Source organism: Felis catus, chromosome E1 (assembly GCF_018350175.1).
Source record: "Felis catus isolate Fca126 chromosome E1, F.catus_Fca126_mat1.0, whole genome shotgun sequence".
Lineage (NCBI taxonomy): Eukaryota > Metazoa > Chordata > Mammalia > Carnivora > Felidae > Felis > Felis catus.
In genome coordinates, this window is record NC_058381.1 from 52953263 (window position 1) to 52974499 (window position 21237).

General features: G+C 41.9%; 1 long non-coding RNA gene across 1 annotated transcript; it reads right to left on the reverse strand.

Annotated features, from left to right (window-relative positions):
• Nucleotides 1–5239: 5239 nt before the first annotated feature.
• Nucleotides 5240–21098, reverse strand: LOC109494441. Its single transcript, XR_002738172.2, has 3 exons — nt 20523–21098; nt 15205–15292; nt 5240–6312 (listed from the first exon to the last, which is right to left on the reverse strand). It is a non-coding gene; the product is annotated as an uncharacterized LOC109494441 (long non-coding RNA).
• Nucleotides 21099–21237: the final 139 nt, after the last annotated feature.

Here is a 21237-nt window from a genome sequence, read left to right on the forward strand (position 1 = left end):
ATAATGCACCCAGTTAGCATCCCCAACTTTGCACCAGAACCTACAGGTCACTAGGCAAGAATAGAGTACAAAAGTTGAATCCTAAAGCCATGTAATTTCAGTAGGCCAGGAGCTGGTGCAAACTTCCAGGAGGGTAACCAGATTCCGCTTTTATCTCCTTAAGTTTCAAGAAGACAAACTTCAGTTCAAAACTTAGCCTGATATTTGAGAACTAATTGCTTTGCTGTCCTTCATGCATAATAATGGCATTTTTAAATCAAAATCTTCTGTTCTCAGCCAATATAGTCTAAAGTGAGCAGCAAAGTTAGTTGTGAACCAAGCAATAGGACAAGACCAAATAGGTAATTCTGTAACTGTTTTTTTGTTTTAATATAATCAAATAAATTCACTCCAACAGGCATTACAAAGTTGCCTATTATGTGATCAGTATAATGCTAGGTCCTATTACTGTGTGTGATTAATATAACATCTGAACACAACCTTTTGCTTTCAGAATTTTTATTGTTGAGAGGGAAAGAGGAAATAGGTCTGTGTTTAATAATTATAACTGGAAAGAAAATGGCAGTGTTATACTATAGTTCATTCTACATACCTAAGTATGAATAGAACAATGACTAAGTGATTGGTCATGAAATGTAATTGGTCAGGGAAAATTTTTGGAGGGTTAAGTGTTGAACCTGCAAATGACGTAGTGAGTATGGGTTGAAGACACAGACCTGGGCAGGAAAATCCATTTGGATAGGTACTAGTAGAAGCAAAGAGAGCCAGGCATGGAGCAAGCCAATGGAGGGTCTTGCCTTGGTCTGCCAGGATGCTAATCCTCAGGGTAAGCAAACCCCTCTTGCTTCCTATTCTCTATTTTGCAGCTGAACCACTTCTAGTCTCTCAAATATAGCCCTGCTTGAGAGTATCCTTTAGTCCTTAAGAAGAGGGTTCCATATATCCTCTGTCTTTAAACCTCTTTATCTGCCCTCACTTGTTTACCTGAGTCTACTGTTCCCTTCCCCCCCTCATTCTCTCCCTGATACAGAACAAAACAGGGGTGCCTGGGTGGCTCAGTTGGTTAAGCATCTTGATCTTGGCTCAAGTCATGATCTCATAGCTCTTGAGTTTGAGACCTGCATCGGGATCTGTGCTGACAATGCAGAGCCTGCTTGGGATTCTCTCTCTCCCTCTCTGTGCCCCTCCCCCACTTGCTCTCTGTCTCTCTCTCTCTCTCTCTCAAAATAAATAAATAAACAAACAAACTTAAAAAAACACCTCAATGTCCCGTCTTCTGACAACCCCAGCTTCATGGAAAATTCCATGGAGTCTTCATAAAGGTATCATGTAGTTTTGTTTTTGAAAAGATTCATAAATTCATGGACTATTCTTTTAGGAGCTCAACTAATCATATCCATACTATTCCAATTTCAGGGTATGGTTGACCAGGCAAGCACTCCATGATTTTTTTTTTCACAATTTAAATAACTTAGGTTGTTAAAAAAAAAAAATGAGCAAAACTACACAGCAGAAAAAGAACTCAATATGTCCAGAGACGGATAAGGAGGATTTAAGTGCCTAAAACAAAAATGGCCACATTTTGAAATACTGAAATGTGAGCCCTGATATGGAAGTAATATTTACTAATATATTGTATACATAATTTTTTCCCATTAATTCTCAATACCAACATATAGGAATAATATAGCCATGAGGAAATTGAGGCTTTATAAGGTTGAGGGCCTCGCCTAACTGGGCACAGCTAATAAACGGTAAAAGTCAGAACCCAACTTATTTCTCTCTGACACTGAAATCTATACTTTTCTCCTCATATCTCTGCCTGGCAAGAATATAGTTATCAGAAGCCTCCTTGTCAGGAGGAAAAAACAAAATAAAACAACTCCACTTGATCAAAGATGCCAAGGAAATTTCCAGAGGTAGCACTTAGTGGAGAGTGCTCATGCAGTACATTTTCCCATTTCTATATGAATTATACACACGAAGCATTGCACTCTAGACGTGTTAACATTTTCCCAGACATGACCGATGGCCAGTGTCATTTCATAATTTTGCAAGGTAGTGCAAGACCATTCTTCACATGCTGTCCTCCTCGTACACAATTTCTTTCCCATGGCTTCTTCACATCTCAAAATTTCCACTCCATTTTTTTTTTCTTTTGTTAGGACGAGAGGTTCTCTAAGACGAATACCTAAATTTACCAAAATAGTCTTTAAAGTTTGATGCTTTATCACCATAACAGAGCATTGCCTTCAAACATGTTTATCTTCTTTAAAATCTACTACTTACTTGGTGGTCAAAAGGGGGGCTCAGAGCTCATGGATAAGAGCCTACCAATCTTCCTTCTCCAGGATGGCCAAACCCATGTGTACATCTGCAAGCTGAAACTAAAAAAAAAAACTACCCGTGTGCTTCAGGGTTTGAGGAGTAGCAGCAGAGTTACGTCAATGAGGACAAAACTGGCATTTACATACAGTTACCATCAAATGAATTAATGGCAAATTAGCATCACTTCTCTTGAGTTAGCAATTCAGATGTTTGATTCTAGGGCCATATCAATTTACCACAGATCAACCTATGAAAAACTATTCCAGAAAGCTACCGGCTCCAAATCAAACTCCAGGAGCAATTAGGAAGAGAACAAATGGAAGTATTTGTATTTCAGGAAACAATTTCTGGTCTGTCCCATTTGCAAACACAGAGGCAGCAAAATAGAATCTTACAGAGATCTGATGGGGGGTGGGGGGGTGGGGGGTGGGCCGTGGTGAGAGGCGGAGGCGGGACCAGGAAAAAAAAGCAGTCTGGGTACTGGACCCCCTGCCGTTGGTCAGATTCAATTGCTAAGTCTCAGGAAACCCTGAACTATTTCTCCTGGAAATTAAATTGAGATTTGAAACTAATGAGGGGCCAAAGCATAGAAGAGTGTTGGATAGCATGTGTAGCTAATTATTTCATTCGCAGGGGCCAAAGAGACGTTTCCATGCAGCCTATAAACTAGGGATATTAATCCTAAAAGCTTGGAGGAAAAAAATTAGGATCCCATCATAAAACTACAGATATTAAATCTGCTGATAATGACTCCTCACCTTTCTAGGAGGTTACATTAAGGCCAGATAGGAATTTTCAGTCTCAGTGAGGGTCAGTCTGACTCCTTTGTGAAAATTTGGTCAGGAACAAAAGCTGTAACCTGGGCCAGTCCAAGACTGCCCTAAGTATTTTCATGTAAGCATTCAGTGTTCTGTGGGTACTATTTTATTTTCATAGATAAGTTCTTTCCCAAGCAGGGGGAGGAAGTCAACACTTATTATCAGGAACTGTGCTATCTAGTCAGTCAAGTAACCACGTTTGGGCACCTCCTATGTGCAAAGTCCTATCTCATTACCCTGTGGCAGTGGAGGGCATGGGGCGGGGGGTGGAGGTGGGGGAATTTGGGGCTTGAGAGGCCAGAGATTAAGAAAATAGGGACATGAGTTTTACTCTCAAAGAGTTCCTAATCAGGCGGTATTCACAATACAGGCTTTATCCTTCTGAAGGGTGTACAATAAAATAATAATCTTGGCCGTTTCTTCCCAAATCAGGCTGAATCTAAGCATCACTGGTAAACCCTAAAAATGAAAACCAAACAAACAAAAGTTCTGGGTTCCGTCCTCAGACCCTGCTTCATTAAGTACAGGCATCTTCTAAGTTTCCCCTGGTCATACTGATGAGTAGCCAGTTTTGTTTAATACCTAATTTACCCAGCATCAAATATCTGGAGCAATGGTAAAATTTGAAGGAGTAAAAAAAAAAAAAAAACAAAAAAAAAAAAAAAACTATTACTATTTTTGTTTCTTCCTGATAATTGTTAACATTTTGAGAAGTCCAAATCTGGAGGCATAGAAGTAAACAAAGGTAAGGTCCATAAGAATGACAAACCCACAAACACTTAGTAAATATAATTGTTTATGTGGAAATTAACATACTGCACACCGTGTGCTGAAGGGGCAGGCAGTATGCATCCAGTGGGCACAATGTAAAGAAGCCATCAATAATTGCTAGCCACCATTGTCATTATCACTATGCAGACTGCATTGAGCAGGAGACCGCAAACTTCTTCCACGAAGAGCCAAAGAGTACATATTTTAGCCTCTCTGTGCCATAGAGTCACCACCACAACTACGCAACTCTACGACTATGTTGAAAAGACAGCCACAGACCCCACATAATTGACCGAGCGTGGTTGTGTTCCGATGAAACTTCATGGAGACCAGAGTTTGAATTTCATAGATTTTTCACATGTCATAAAATGCGATTTCCCTTTGTTTTAAAATTTTTAAAAATGCTTATTTATTTTTGAGAGAGAGATAGAACATGAGCAGGGGAGGGGTAGAGAGAAAGGGAGACACGAAATCCGAATCCCAAGCGGTCTCCAGGCTCTGAGCTGCCAGCACAGAGCCTGACGTGGGGCTTGAACCCACAAACCGTGAGACCATGACCTGAGCCGAAGTCAGAAGCTTAACAGACGGAGCCACCCAGGTACCCCTTCCCTTTTCTCTACTCTTTTCAACCCTTTAACCCCTTCTTAGCTTGTGTACCATGCAAAAACAGGCAGTGGGCAATTCAGTATTGTTAATGACAGACACTGTGTTCTACAGAAGATCCCTAGAAGATACTCTTCTTCCATAACCAAAACTTACTTCCATTAAACGCCTTCCCCTAAAAATGTGTTAAGAGGGTAGATCTCACATTACGTGTTCTTCACCCCAAAGTACAAAAACAAAACGAAACAAAACAAAACCAAAACAACAAAAAAAAAACCCAATGGGGCACAAGGAAACTTTTGGGGGTGATGGATGCGTCTATCACCTTGACTGTAGTGACAGTTTCGCAGGTGTGTGCTTATGTCCAAACTCATCAAATTGTATACATTACAAATGTGCTATTTCTTGTATATCAATTATATTTCATGAAAGTTGTTAAAAAGACAAACAATCTGTGGGCCTGATTTGGCCCCTAGACCTTAGTTTGCCAGTAACCGGTCTAGAATGTAACCTGCCATTCACGGGGAGGTATACGAAGCAACAGCTGAGGATCTTTTAACTTGCACACGGGATCTGGCATCTGTGAACACCCGGTCCCCCGGGGGAGCCCTGGGCCTGTGCGCGTTAGGGATGCACCTGCCATTCAGAGGGAAAACCTTGCCATATTTAAAGGTTTTCCCAATCCCTGCTGCAAAGAACATCTGATTTTCAGAATGATGTAAATCCCAGCTTTGCCGGCCAGTAAATTCATGTACATCGTGTTAACATCAGGTTTATATTAAACATTTACATTAAGGATTGGATTGGAAGATTAAATTGTTTGCATACGTTGCAGCCCCGAGGGAATGCCCCCCCTTCCCGCTTTCTCTGCCAATGGCATTGAATTGGTAGCCCGTCCAAAAGGTGCATGAGACAATAGCGTATGGTCCTTGGTGAAGCTGGGCAGCCTTGGACCACGCTGCCTGTGTCCTTAGCAGTTGTCAGGCAAGCTATGAGACATTCTGTCACCCCCACGGGGAGAGGATTAAATAACAACACTGAAGATAATGATTCGCTCCAACCTGAGTATCAGAATTGTTGTCTTTTCCCCCTAACACTGGTATTTTCCGATCCACAGAGTCATAGCTTTTTTGTCAGTTTGATTCAAATCAGTCAAATGACAGCACTGGCTGTTGTAGGTTGGGGACATTTGGTCGTGCAGCTTAAATACTCTGCAGTAGACCGCGCTGGGGAGAGACCGAGGTGGTTCTAAGTCGGGTTCCGAAGGACCACTGTTGTCTCTCGAGTCTGAAGTCCAAAGCCGGAGAGACTGGACACGGGAGGAGCTCAGGTTTGCAGTCTCTCTTGGACCAGCTCTCCCTGCCATGAATGAAGAGTTGCCCAGGACACTCTAACCAGCAAATGGTCTGCAGAACAAATGTTTTTGTGGGGGGGAGAAACAACCACCATGGGCTCCAAGTGAAGTGGCTGGAGGAGAGTGATGTTGTTAAAGTGTACGATTCATTAAGTCTTGTCTGAATGTCAGATGTTCAGCGTTCGATGCTATTGCCTCCAATTTAAATCATTTTTAAAGAAGGTGCCGGCAAAGGTGCTGAAAGGCACCTCACTCGGTTCCCGCACTTGAAAAACACTGTCTACTTGTGTGCTGTGGTAAAACTTTGCATTTTGGCTAGACACCCTGTGTGGAGCTGCAGCCTGGGCTTTTTTTTTTTTTTTTTTAAGTTTGTACAGTCACCCGAAGGCAGGAAGAGAACATAGTATTTCCACAAGCCAGAGTCCCTCCTGATGGCATCTGCGAAATAAAAAGAGAGTGCTAAGTGCTAAGCAGTGAGAAACCCCATTACGACACAGCCTCCAAGTCTCCCCAAAGGGATCGCCACCTCCGAATCGCTGAGGGTGTGGGCTTTTCTGTCAGGATCCCGTCCGTGTCTTCTAGAATTCTCTTCAGAAGCCCTGCAAGTCTGGAGCTGCTAAGGGTGGTTTATCATCACCAATAAGGAGTGAAGCTAATGTTGCTATCACCCCCCTGGGTTCCTGTCAGTACCCAGTGACCTCACAGAGACTCTAAACATGCTGGATCCTTGACACCCCCCAGATGTCCTCGAGGGACATCACCCCCACTCTCCTGGCACGAAAAGGCACCTACCACATGGGTGATCCTTGAGGACATGATGCTAAGTGGAACAAGCCAGTCATAAAAGGACACATAGGTACGATTCTATTTATAGGAGGTAGCAAGAGTCGGTAAATTCATAGAGACGGGAGGTAGAATGGAGGCCGCCAGGGTCGGGGAGAAGGATGAAATGGAAAGTTGGTGTTTAATGGGGACAGAGTTTCCATTTTGTAAGAGGAAGGAGTTCTGGAGAAGGATGGCAGTGATCCCGCACAACAATGTGAATGTACTTGTGCCACTGAACCCTACACTTAGAGGTGGTTCACAAGGTAAATTCTATGTTATGTGTATGTTGCCACAATTTAAAAGGATGACATAGGCCAGGTGGTTAGAAAAGTCCCACCTGAGACTCCAAGTTCTTCCCCAGGTAAGGATGACATCTGGTTTCCAGGGACATCAATCTGGGATCTGGACTTCCATATTCTCAAACATTAAAAAAAAGATTTTAAAAAACTTTTTTTTAATGTGTACTTATTTTTGAGAGAGAGAGAGAGAAAGAGTGTGAGTGGGGGAGGAACAGAGAGAGAGGGAGACACAGAATCCGGAGCAGGCTCCAGGCTCTGAGCTGTCAGCACAGAGCCCGACATGGGTCTCAAACCCACGAACCACGAGATCATGACCTGAGCAGAAGTCAGACGATCAAACGACTGAGCCACCCAGGCGTCCCTCAAACATTTTTGACAAGGACATCGTAAATTTTTTTAGAAATACAGTCCTCACTGATAGAAACTTCCCCAGTTCCTCGGGCCGTTGCCGACCCAGGGCTTCAGCAACAGCTAGAAGATGTTTGACTTAGCTCAAGAGTTGAGGGGTTGTGTTTCCCTACGATTCAAAGAAAACACAGATGGTCACTGACCAGAGCTGGAATTTGTCTGGAAAGTAGACAGACACAGGGCGGATGAAAGCCATTCAGGCCATTTGAAATATAACTACATGGAGAAATAATAAGGATGCATAATTTTCTCTGCAATGTACCAATTTCCAAATGCTTCCTCAGATATAGACCACATAACCCTCACAGCAAAGCCATGGTGATCGTCACCACTGAGGGCCCATGATATGCTTGTCATCATCTTTATCTCTTGCAATTTTTCATCTTGAGCCCAGATTTGGATGTTTGAAGAGGCCAAGACCATCCAGGCTGGTAAGTGGAAGAGACAGGATTCTAAGACAGAATCGTTTATTTGTTTGTGGCATGTTTTTAGCCCAAAATTCTGTATTTTGCCTTTTTTTCCTAATATAAGGGTCAAAGAGGAAAGGAAAAAAGGATAGAATCATAGAAGTCTGTAGGTGATAGATGAAATTCAGGCTTTCAGATAAGCTGGAAGAGTCTCTCATTGATTCCTAGCTCTGCAAGGCTTTAGGAAATATCTTTTTAGGAAAAAACTATAACCAGAATTGAGGCCCTCAAATAAGGCATTTAGTCTAATACCAAGACTTTCTTCTTCATCCCATTGAATCATTTTTTTTTTTAAGCAACACAACATGTTGTGAAAGCAGAAAGAAATACAAAACAACAACAACAATAAAAAACTTACTAAAAAAAAAAAAAGTATGGGGCGTCTGGGTGGCTGAGTCGGCTGGGCGTCCGACTTTGGCCCAGGTCACGATCCAGCACTTCGTGGGTTCAAGTCTTGCATCAGGATCTGTGCTGACAGCTGGGAGCCGGGAGCCTGCTTCAGATTCTGTGTCTCCCTCTCTCTCTGCCCCTCCCCTGCTTGCACTCTGTGTCTCTGTCTCCCAAAAATAAATAAATATTTTTTAAAAAATTTTTAAAAAGAAAAAAAAAAAACCTTAGTACCAGTTATTCTCACCGTTAGATTGCCAATCACTGGGATGATTAATTCCTTTTTTTTAATCTTTAAAAATTTACTTATTTTGAGAGAGAGACAGAGAAAGCAAGCGGCTTAGGGGCAGAGAAAGAGGGAGAGAATCCCAAGCAAGCTCTATACCATCAGCACAGAGCCTGATGCGGGGCATAAATTCACAAACCGCAAGTTCATGACCCGAGGTGAAAACTAAGTTGGACACTTAATCGACTGAGCCACCCAGGTGCCCCTAGATGATGAATTCTTTAGGTCAACTGTTGTGTGCCATCATCCAAAACTGCAACATCTTGACGGACCTGCCTTCCTCTCCTTCCTACCCTGAATACAGATGTCCACTTAAACTTACCTTTCCTACAGTGACTACAGACAGATCTCTCCCAATCACAGGCTCACTAACCTGGAAGGAGCCCTAAGACAGACCCCTGCAGGTCCCTCCTTAATCCTTTCTAGACAAATGAGATACGATTTCAAAAGGTCATCAGAAAATGCAAATACCCTCCCTACTTTGGTGACCTGTTTTGAAGCTTTACTCATAGGATCAGAAAAACCTTCATTATCATTACTCTCAAGTTTATCCTTCCTGTAGCAATTTCGTCTTCTTAAAAAAAAAAGCGATCTGTCCAACTTTACGAAAACTTCTCAAATATAAAAATGAATTTATAAACAAATAGATTGAGTGGTTGTAGATAATTTACAAAATAATACCATATTCTATGAAAGGACATAGTATAAAGAATCTATTAATATGTCTCATCCTAATACTTTGAAAATATGATTCAGCACAGGAATATTTGTGATATAGAAAACTTTGCAAAGACACAAATATTGAGTAAGGTTAAAGACTGTTGCACATACGAGTTTATTTAGACCATGCTTTCTGGGGTCCGTTTCATCTATCTGTTCTTATCACATGCCTGCACAAGCAAATAAAATTTTCTAGATATATCCACCTTGATTGGACTTTGCTGGTCTGTATGCATTTGCATCTGTCCATGAATGAGTCCATTTCAAGCACATGTACATGTCTGTGCATGGGTAGAAAGATAAGCTTAGCAATTGTGTGATTTGTTTCTGCTTAGGCAGTAAGTTACTAATCTCCTGATTGGAACCAGATTTGTATGAATTAGGAGTTGAAATTGGAACAGTCACTGCTGTGTGCAGGATGTAAAGTGAATAAAATGAATGGGGTATTAACCTTCAACCACTGAATATTAATCAGCTTTTCATAAGAAAGAAAACACAGAGCTTGCCACACTAAATATTTTCAGCGCTTATTGACAGGATATGATTTCTTTTCTCCCTTAGTCTTGTTACTTCCAGTCAAGGACCTGAACACCGGACAATAGTCAGCTTGACCCAGACAGATGTATGAGTTGAAAAACCCCAGGTACTGTGGGTGGGTCAAACTCTGTGCATGTGTGTCTTCCGGTCACTTCTAGAAGCATGGGCCAAACTAAGCCCAAAGGGAATTCACAGAAGGACCACGGACAGGAAACCTTGATGACCACAAAATGAACATGTAAATCGAATATATTTCCCATTGTCCTGGAAAGGACTTGTAACGGGAATGACTCTGGATATTTGAATGAGATCTACATCTACTCCAAGGCAGATTAAAAGAGAAAGGGTCATGGAATAATGGAATCTGGGTGAAAATGAAACTTGCTATAGGCTTGTTTTGTTTTGTTTTTTTTAATGTGGTATTGCAATTGGTTTTATTTGAGAATGTGAGGTCTTGTATTTATGCCTGTGTAATGATAACATACTTACGTCAACTTCTACATTTATCCATATCTATCTATCTATCTATCTATCTATCATCTCCATACCAATACTCACGGACAAATAGAATGTATATACAGTATATATACATAATGTCACCAAACAAGGCAGTGGAGTCTTACTTCCTGAAGATATTTTGATATAGCATATATATTTTATTTAAACATTATGCATGTATCTCTGTAAAAATACTTACATAATGACAAAGTGTACATTAAATAGAAATTGGGCACAATTATAAAATCTAAGGAGGGTGAAAGGGAGAAGGGAGGATTTCTTCCATACCCAGCTCAAGCAAATCTCTTCAAATATTTTCTCAAATCTTTTTTAACATATTTGAATATTTTTTCCATTTATTTTCAAAGCTATATTTCCAGTGAGCATGCTGTATATTTCTAGATATTGTATTAGTTACAAATTAGTTACAAATCAGTTACAAATAGATACATCTCAATCTCAAACACAGCAGCATAGTGTTAAGTAAATGATTTTCCCCCTTGGTCATCTCTATTTATTTTATTTTATTATTTTATTTTATTTTATTTTATTTTATTTTATTTTATTATTTTATTTTTTCCAATAAGTGAGCCTTTCTCTGTCTCTACTACCTAGCTTAGATCTTCACTGCCCTCATATACTCCCTGCCAAAAGTTTCTAACCCTTGAACCTAAACACTGAAGTAATCTCCCATGTAATGTCCCATTTAGCCTTAAAAAAAAAAAAAAATCATCCTACTCCTTTTAGCTGGCAGCAATGCTGGAAACCCACCTATTAGGCTAATTTCCTAAAGGTGCTGATAACTGATAATAAGTATGTTACCTGTAGGACAACTCTTTAGAATCTGATGCTTCCTCCACACCCCATGATTTCCAGCCCTTGGTTATTCAAACGTTTAATTTAGGTATTGTTGTGTTAATGTTCAGAGAAAATTAAAGTTACTAATCATCTGACCTTACGGTAGGGAGACGATCCTGGATTATCCAGCACAAGGAGGCCAAAAGGGAGGCCAAAACTTAAATTTTGACTTGTCTTGCTGTTGCTGACTTTGAAGAAGGAGGAAGGAAGCTGGGAGCCCAGGACAGCTGGCCACTCCCTGCCGACAGCCAGCAAGGAAACAGGGGCCTCAGTCCTGCAACCCCGAGAAACCAAGTTCATCAACAACTGCATGAAGCTGAAAGGGACTCTCCCCCAGAGCCTCTGGTGAGGACAACAGTCCTGCCGACACCTTGATGTCAGCCTGGTGAGTGAGACCCATGTTGGATGCGCAACCTACAGAAACTATGAGGTATTGATTTGTGTTCTTTTAAACCACAAAGTTTAGGGTAACTTATTATGACAGCAATAGAAAACCAATACAGGCAGCCTGCCAAAGACTCCTGAGGGAAAACTTTATGAACCCAAAGGAATAAAATCACAAGAGTGCCCCAGAACAGCCTGGAAAGAGAAAGATTGCCATAGATAAGGCATCCCTGTCTCATCTTTAAACTACCTGTGGTTTACAATTGCCTTTAAATAATCATAGCTCCTCACCTAAATGTACTGGTGCGAGTGTGGTTGAGTCTTTTACAATAAAAGGTTAATAAAAAGAACTGTGCATGAGTGACACAGAGACAATAGCCATCAGTGGCCCCTCCCATTGGTTTTCCTACATACTTGGTCGTAGCATCTTAGTCCAGTTTCCACTGGAGATCTCTGACCCTCAGACAAGTTAAATGGCTTGCTGAGATCACACAAGTTATTAGTAGTAAATCAGAAACTCAAGTTCAAGTTCTCTAATGTCTTATCCTAAACTTCCCATATCATTTCCCCGAATCCCTACTTACTATGAAAACTGGCTGAAATTAAGAGAAAGCCCTAATAATGAGGCCACAAGAAACTATGTCGTGATAGTATATGTAAAGGGAATATAGGAGTCTACCTGGATTGTTTGTAGGCTAAGCCATATCATCAAAAGGCAGTGCTGGTTGTCTGACTCATTGATAACTCAGAAAAAAAGAAAAAAAAAGAGAAAGAAATAGATAACCAGATACTTGGGACAAGGAGGATTTTGATTTAGATTACCTAAATTGATGTTTCCATAATTCTCTATTGCACTTTCCCCAGGATCTCCTGGCCATTCTCAACTTTAAATAGCCCTGATACTAACAAGCCTGGGTCTGCCTTAGCAGATAATATCAATTTGTAATCCTGGAAGGCAAACTGAAAAGCCCTAGGAAGAAAATGGAATGACTCAGCATGCATATTGAGAATGGAATCCAGAAACTCAAGGCACAAATGCCCAATTACTTGAATGGAGCCTTATTTGGAGGATGTTAGAGTCCTTGCCACCCCCCCCCCCCATCTGAATTCCATTGGCATTGCTAGCATCTTCCCTTCCGTCTACTGGGTTTCTCCCTTTCTGTCATCTTCAACCAACAGCCAAACATCTCAAACCCCAAAATCCTGAGGCAAATAACTGTTGCTGGCTGTTGGATTTTAGGATCAGACCACAGACCCATCCCTCTTCCCAGTCACCTCACTGAAACATCCAAAACTGGAGGAAGGTTCAGGCGGTTTCTGCTGAAGCAGTTTATGAACATCCTGTCTAAAGGCTACCCAGTACAAGAAGGTGACCCTAAAAAGAGGTGGAATGATTTATATAACGTCTTGGTTGAGATCATAAAGATATGGAGCGCCCCTCGCTTCACCTTTTGGAATAAGATCCATAAAGAAGCAAAATGATCTAGAAAGCAACCTTCAAACCTGATGGGTATGAAATGTCCACCTTAGACATTTCTGTAAATATTTAAGCTTTAGCCTAGGATTTTCACCTCAGTCTGTGAGACCCTTAAATCTCTAGTTGAGTTTTAGAAAATTCTTTCAACTGATAAAGAGAAAAGGATAGCTTCATTTGAGGTCTCTACAAGGAAAAGAAAATTCATTGGACCAAGAGTTGGAGTGACATCAGACACAGCTCCAACTTCTCCCTGGGTGCCCCCTGTACTGTCCGATTCTAACGTCACGGACTTCCTATCAGTTAGAAGGACCTGCTAATGGAGGAGGAAGAAAAAGAAGGGAATCCTGATATGTAATTATTTGGGGCCAGAGAAAGCCACACAAGGTTCCTAGGATGCCTACATTTATTAGCCTCTGATCCTCTCTACTTTGATTTGATCATCTTTGGAAGTCAAGAGAATGGACAAACCCCCAAACAATGACACTGGCAAGCCCAGACCCTGGCCCCCACTCCCCACAATACTGCAAATAACAATGATCTCCAATACATTGCTACCATTCTTCTGGTAGCTACATAAGAATGCATGACTGGATATAAAATGTAGTCTCTTGTCCCCTAGACTACCCCCTTGTGATGTCACTTTTAGGGTGACATTTTTTTTTCAGTGACTCTACAAGAATATAAAAGCTGCCAGCTTTGAATGATACATATTTCCTCAAACTGGGAAGTCTTCCTTCAAGTCCAGAATGATTATAAAGTGAGCATGTTCTATCCTTGGGAGCACAGGGCTTAGAAAGGGGAGGAGGGAGTAAGGGTCATGACACCTCTCCTACAGTTATACAATCCCATTCCAGAAGGAGAGACCTCGGATGATTAAAATACTGTTTTTACAGCTGTCACACAAACACTATTTAGAATTCGTATTCTGTATCCCAGGATTTAATGCAAATTGTCCACATAACGGAGGGTCAAAATGACAATTTAGATGCAATTAGCCAGATGTGTTGGAATGAAATTTCTCCCACAACCCCTCAAAAATTATCTGAATAATTTACACACACATAATCACCTTACTCCAGTGGGAAAATTGTGTGCCCTTGTTTATTTCCCCCAACTACCTAGAGTTTTCAACAGTGTTACATCAAGAAAGTGCCAACTTCGGGAAGCAAATAAGATAACTCTGTGAGGCCAAGCTGTCTCTCTTTTCAATGCAGACAGAATTAATTTGTTTTCATTAACTCCTTATCAAGTTACCTGACTTTGATTCCCAGCACAAAATGTATTTTCAAAAGGGGGGTAGTGGTGGTCGTGATGGTGGTAGATTTTCAGGAAATAGCAAGTTCTTTTTCTACTGAGATAAAAATCATTTGGCAAGCCAGGGTGAAATACTTCTGGTTTCCAGTAGAAAGAGACAGAGAAAAAGAAAAAAAAAAAAAAAATAGAAGATGCTAATGAACCACAAAAGAAAAAGAAGGAAGTATTTTTTTTTTTTAAATAAGACTTACTTTTGAAAAGAGCTCAGTTTGCAACCAATTTTTGACGAAATGTCAAAGTGATTCCTTCGGGAGCTATGTCAGAGCGAAACCAGGCCATAGGAGGAGAGGGATAAAGAAATGAGCAATTCAGATGACTTTCATGAAAGGGCCCAGGACCATCAGAACTGACCTTTCAGACACAGCCTTTTATCTCGAAAAGGGATGAAGCTGGTAAGAGCCAGTGATACAACGCAAAAGAAGGGAGCCTTGAGCCTAGGTGCCCAACTGCATTGTGAGGTAACTGTCTTGGGGTGTGGGTACTGTGGGCTGCTCCTTGGTAAAGCAGTCTGTTTTTATAATCTATGCATCTGAAGCAAGGGGTCATACCCCACAGGCTAGTGAGGAAGAATGAGACCCACAGAGGACTCCCAGGGCTCACCTGCCCTCATAACTGTAAGGAGCCTTTAGAACCCCTCATCCCCCAAAGTGGTCACCTCCTCCTCCCAGGCTCCAGGATTCAGATGCTAATGTGGGAAGAGATGTTCAGCAGGAAGGGCTGGGAAAGAAGTAAGAAGGGAAGCTTGGAACCCCGGGTGACCCTGCAGAAGATCAACCACTGGCTTGGAGCCATGTTCACACCAAGAGCCGCAGGACCCTTTAGCTCTGGTCCGAAATGAAGACAACCCAGGCATCGAGGTTGCATACAAACCTGCCCCCAAAAGCAGCTTGGAGACGGTCAGTGAGGTCATCAGCCCTGCTCCCACTCCAGTGAGAAAACAAGTCTTCAACCGTTGGAACTGAGGTGGGAGGCAGAAAGCAAGGAATCAGAATCACAGGGTCTGGAGGAGAACAGGAGATTGTGGGATCTTACTGTTTGCATTTATCCAACTCCAAGGAGGGACGACCAGCCTTTTCTCCCTCCCTTCTGGGAAGGATTACGACATTTGAGAGCCCCAAACACTGAAAAGATTATTGTCCTCATCTCACTGTCTGTCTATCTTTGTATCTATCTGTTCTCTGCCCATCATTATCTGTCTACCTACCTACCTATCTTCTGTCTATCTGCAGAATTGTGATTGTCAGGCTGTTCCCCAATAGGCTTGGTATTTTCCTTCCATGCACATGGCAGTACCACCAGTCTTCACCTCCTTAAAGTCATATAAGCCACGAGATTGGCTTGGGCCAATGGAATGTGAGCAGACGTTTTCTGGCAGGAGACTAACTTCAACGGCCAATGAACAATTGCCCATGCTGTCTCCCCTCTGCCACTGAGGCCAGGGCTGTTTGTGACCGTCCTGCTTCCCTGAGCGAAGGCTGAGTAGTACAGAACCACGCCCCCCCCCCCCCCCCCCTCCGTCTCGGGATCCACTGTCCCTCCTGGCCGGCCCACAGTGAATGTGTAATACAAATTAAAAATACGCCTTTATTGCTTTCAGCCATGGAGATTTTGACATCATTTTTTTTACTGAAGATGCAAAAATATAAAATCGTAAGAAAGGAGTCTGCAGGATTCCTTTCCCAAGTGACTACTTTGATAGCTTGGCACTTCCATGAAATAATCAAGTTCTTTCAAGAATTTCTCTCCTTCTTTTGATGCTTATGCTACTACAGTGGTATGTTAAGTATGCAACGTACCTGTCTGTTGAGCAATCAAATCCTTCTCACCTTAGAAATTCTATCCTCTGGTAAGCACAGCAGACCTCACTGATATTGTTTTGTTGTTATTAGTTTATTCATTTTTTTTTTTTTGAGAGAGAGAGAGAGCACAGGGGAGGGGCAGAGAGAGAGAGAGAGGGAGAGAGAGAGAATCCTAGGCAGGCTCCACACTGTCAGTGCAGAGCTTGATGCAGGGCTCGAACTCATGAGCCATGAGATCACGACCTGAGGCGAAATCAAGAGTTGGACATTTAACCGACTGAGCCACTCAGGCTCCCCCTTCCTGACTTTTAAACACTACACTGAGATCCCTCCACTGTCATTTGCCAATCACATGTCCTTGGAAAGTTTACTCAAACTCTCTAAATCTCAGCCTCTGTGGCTATAAAATTAATTGTAATTCCTATATCTCTGATTTATTCTGCCATGGGAGGAAAAGTATACAACTAGTATACTAGTTCCCTTCCATACAATGGGAATGACAATACCTACTTCCCCACCTGGTAAGTAAATTGGCCAACATAGAGAGCTCTTAGCGGGTCTATGCACTAAATTCGCAGCCATTGATATAACCATTGTGATCAGCATTACATTAATAAATTGCATAGGACCTTGTATGTAGTCAAGAAATCTTAGCTGCTTCCTTTGCCCTTGGTGAAAGGGCACTTCGTGTTTAGGAGTGGGGTCATTCAGGATAGCTTTATCCATAGCTAATCGGGAGGGGGGCCAACATCCTAAAAAACGAACTAAAAAAAAAAAAGCATCTCTGCTTTAGACCCATTTATGATGAGACATGTCTGGATCCTTAGGATGCCAGGTTTTTTCCATTCTGCAAACACATGGCTTCCATTAGTTGACCGATACTGACACATTGGAGTCTTCCAAAGTCCTCTGGGCCTCTGATGAGTGAAAGGTTTGCATGCCCAACAAGAAAAAGGCAGCCTCTGCAGGCGTGGAAATGCTGCCAGGGGCGGGGCAGCCGAGGTGTTGAGTTTAGGTAGGAGACCAAATCTGGCTCTGTTTTTAATGACTATCCTGTCCACACCTGAAAATAAACTAGCCACACCTGGTGAGATTCCTAACGCTCTGGAGCCCCGATACTGATGTCAGTGTGCATATAGGGCCTCCATTAATCAGAGTGATGCTGTGGGGTGCGTGCTCACCCCGGGGCTGCAGGATAGTGAATGATCTGCAGCGTGAACACACCGTCTCTTCTGAGCTTTCTCATCCAAAGCAAACCCAAGCTCCCGTGTCATGCTCCTTTTAGTTGGTGTCCTAAGGACACCGTGGCTTGGTTGGCTTCTTTGGAACAGTCCTGCATTCTAATTAGCTTGCAGTGGGAGTCTGCGTAATGGGAACTCAGCGCCCGCCTGGCCACATCATCTGTTTCCCTGCCTTCCAAGCTGCAGGGTCCATTTTTGTACTGCACGATAGTGACGGTAGGGACCTCATTTCATGTTCTGTGTCTCGACAACAAGTGCTACTTAACAGGGGGAAAGTCGGGGGCATCGTTGATCTGAGAAATTTAGGGCAATTCTCCGCTCTAAATTTCATCCCAAGGAGAGGCTTCCATGGAAATAAGTCTTTGTATCCTTGATCACAGAGGGGACCTTGATTACACTTAGGATAATCTCATCAGCTCTCAAAATGTTTGCATGACTATGAAACAAGGATGAGCAGATAAGAGTGTAATAGAAGAATAATGAAGGCACATTTGCCTAAAATTTGCAAGCTGACCGTGTGTTTTCAAATGTACCAAATCACTTGATTCTTTCTACAACCCTGTGAGCTACATGAGTAGTTCCTTTTCTGCCCATTTTACAGGTGAGGAGAGTGAGGCAGAAGGAGGTCAGCCCACCTCGATCTGCATCCCAGCTCCCACCCACTAACTCTTAAACCCAGGGCAAGTTTCTCCATCTTTCTGTGTGTCCTCAGAAAATGGGGGAGAACATCAGTCATAACTTCACGGTTGCTGTTACTTTTAATGAGTTAATGTAGAAGTGTAAAAATGCTTAAAGATGATTTGTGACACACCAAGTGTTTGATGTGTGTTGGCTATTGTGAATACGAGGAAGGGGAAAAAGTTGAAAATTTGGCACCCAAGATACTTAGGGATGAAAATATCCACGGGAAGGAGACTTGAGCTGAAGTGAAATCCATATCATACTAGCACTGGGAAAGCAAACAAGCAAAACGGTATGCCCTTATCTTATAGCTGTTCCATTCCTGTGCCGTCTATGCCCCGCACTCTACCTTGGAATATCTGCACAAGGGTAGACGACATGCTGCCCCAAGTCCCTCATGGTCACGGCAAGGTTCTGACCAAATCTGACAGCTGGTCGTGGGAGGTTATATCTCCTTCTTGTTTGGCAGAAGCACATCCACAATGTATGAGGGGGAAAAGGGATAAAATTTGACCCCTTCCAATCCATGGCTAAAATAAATTAAACTTTTGTTATGTGCCAGGCATGATGCCATAAAAGTTACATGCATTTTCTCATTTGTTTCTCATAAATAGAGTGACCAATTGTACTGGTCCAGGACCAGTACTTGGTCCAGGACCAAGGAGTTATCTGAAACCTGGGAATTTCAGTGCTAAAACTGGGAAAGGTGTAGGCAGGCCGGGACAATTGGTCAACCCTACACAAGGTTAAGTACTTTCTGCACCCCATTTTGCAGATGAAAGATTTGAAGCTTAAGGAGTCCCAAGCTCACACAGCTAGCTGGGCTAGTTGGGATTTTTTTTAATGTTTATTTATTTATTTTGAGAGAGAGAGAGAGAGAGACCATGAGTGGGGGTGGGCAGAGAGAGAGAGGGAAAGCAAGAATCCCAAGAAGGCTCCAAGCTGTCAGCACAAAGCCCAACGTGGGGCTCTATCCCACGGACCGTGAGATCATGACCCGAACTGAGATCAAGAATTGGACGCTTAACCAACTAAACCATCCAGGCACTTTGTTAGTTGGGATTTTTAAACCTATGCTTTTAAACCATTAGAAGATACTAGCTAAGGGGGCGCCTGGGTGGCTCAGTCTGTTAAGCATACAACTCTCGGTTTCAACTCAGGTCACAATCTCATGGTTTTGTGAGTTCAAGCCCCATGTCGGGTTCTGTGCTGGCAGCACATAGCCTACTTGGGATCTCTTCCCCGCCCCCCCCCCCCGCCCTCTGATGTCTACTTGCACTGTCTCTGTCTCTCTCAAAATAAATAAATAAATTTTAAAAAACTTAAAAAAACATATTAGCTAAGAAAGAGCTTCTTCCTATGGGGGAAGTTGTGGCTCATCAGCAAATGAGTAAATTTAGCTATGGCTTTCCTTGTTAAAAAGGGCTTAATATTCTGTTAGGCAGCATTTCTCTGTTGTTGATACTATTCTTCTTTTTCTGTTCCATTGTTATACTTCCAAGTGATTTAGGGCATATCTGAAATGCTAATTAATAGACCTTTAGTTTTTAACCAGTGTCATTCCATCTTTGAGGAAAAAGGACAATGACGTTAGTGTTAGCAACTCCAAGAGAATCAAGACTTGCTTCGTAAGAGATGAGTTCTATTATATTGTCTTTTCTGGTTTCCACTCAAAAGAGATCTTGGCTAGCAGTGACTTTCTGTGAATTATAATTTCAGAGGCCACCAGTGACTCTCAAAAGATATTATCTTAGTTCCTACCCACTTTCCAAATGTATTTCATAGATATCACCTACTATACTGTCTTTATAAAACAGACTCACAGAGTGGGATCCATGGGTTGCGTGACCCAAAGGGGTCATCATCTCAAGTTATAAGAAGGCCCAGGAAGAAAGTTTCCTTGTAGAAAAGGATTTTCCAGTTTCCTGAACAACTTCCAGAAAAGCTTAAGTACATCTCAAAAGAAACCAGTGATCATAGCTGCAAGATGAACACTGCGTACATTTAAGGGCTACCCAAGGACACTCTAAAATCCCAAGGCAAAACTGACTTTCTTGACTTGATAGAGAAATAGGGCCAATTGGGAGCACTGGAGGATTCTGTTTCTCACGAGTCATTTTGTCTGTGGATATGCTTCACAAATTAAAACATACATAAAAAAAAGAAAATCCCTAGGTGTGAGATGATGACCGTTTCAAATCTGGTCATTTGATAATCGCAAAAGTGTTGGATGGAAGCCTGCTGTTCTGAGGATTTTAGTTTTCTTTTTAAAATCCTGCAGGTTGCTGAACTTACGAAGAATCCTTGATTCAAATAAAAAGTGAGGGCTTTTGCAAAGGGTCATTCTCTTTGCTATCAGATGTATTTTAGTCTATAGTTTTCGACTCTGGCTTATGTGGATGTCTAGGCTTGCTTCTACTAACTCATTTAATCTCTGACTTTATAAAAAAGCATGTTTCCTGTTTACCTTTGTCCAAAGGGAGTGCAATCTGTGCTTCCTAGCTTTTTCAACAATCCCAGTTTTCCAAATTTCATATCAGAATGCTTGTGTGGCACGGTGTTTCCGTGTTTGTCTCCACAGGTTGGGAACTGCAAACTCCCAGAGAGAAAATTAAGTTACTATTTGCAAAGACACCCACTTACCAAACTATGATTTCAAAAAGAAAAGATCAACACTTTAATCTACTGCAAGTGAGTGAAGGAGGGAAAGAAAATTTAATACAAATAAGTGCTGAGCTACAAGTTTAAAAATGAATAGAAGAAATTCCCCCCCAAACGTTTAATTTTCATATATAAGCTAGTTGCTGAATTGAAGAAGGGTTAGCATTCAATACAAGCACGTTTGAAATCAACCAAAGCCAGACAATCGAACCGAATTCACTTGTTACATCCCTCTATTTCTCGAAGCTGAGAAAATGGATTGTGCTTCAGGGAAACTTTGATAAACAACCATTTGACCACAGATGTAAAATATTTTATTTTATCATTAAAAATTTTTTTTAAATGTTTATTTAACTTTGAGAGAGAGAGACAGAGAGAGAGAGAGCACAAGTTGGGGAGAGGCAGAGAGAGAGGGAGACACAGAATCCAAAGCAGGCTCCAGGCTCTGAGTTGTCAGCACGGAGCCCAATGTGGGGCTCATACTCATGAACTGCAAGATCATGACCTCAGCCAAAGTTGGA